Source organism: Penaeus monodon, chromosome 34 (genome assembly GCF_015228065.2).
Source record: "Penaeus monodon isolate SGIC_2016 chromosome 34, NSTDA_Pmon_1, whole genome shotgun sequence".
NCBI classification, from domain to species: domain Eukaryota; kingdom Metazoa; phylum Arthropoda; class Malacostraca; order Decapoda; family Penaeidae; genus Penaeus; species Penaeus monodon.
Window position 1 is genome coordinate 26,507,651 of NC_051419.1, and position 379 is coordinate 26,508,029.

Consider the following 379-nt stretch of genomic DNA (forward strand, 5'->3'; position numbering starts at 1 on the left):
AGATGGAAAAATTTTTCAAGTTTTTAAAATTTTTAAAGTTTTTTTTTGGGGAAAACAGTAGTTACTTTATTTTTAAATAAAAAAAATTTTGCTTTTTAACAGCGGGGGTTCTTTAACCTTTTTCCCCCCCCCCCCTCTTTTTTTTGGTTTTAATATTTTTTTGAAAAAAGTGGGGAATTAAAAAAAAAAAACCCAAAAGGTTTTTTTAAATGTAATGGTTTTAACCCCAAAAACCCTCAAATTTTGATAAATTACAGAAAAAATTTTTTTTTTGAAGGTTTTTTTTTTTCCCCTTGTATAATTTTGAAAATTTTTCCAAAAAGTTTAATATATTCCCAATCCTTTTCCCTTTTTTCTGTTTTTTTCCTTTCACTAAACG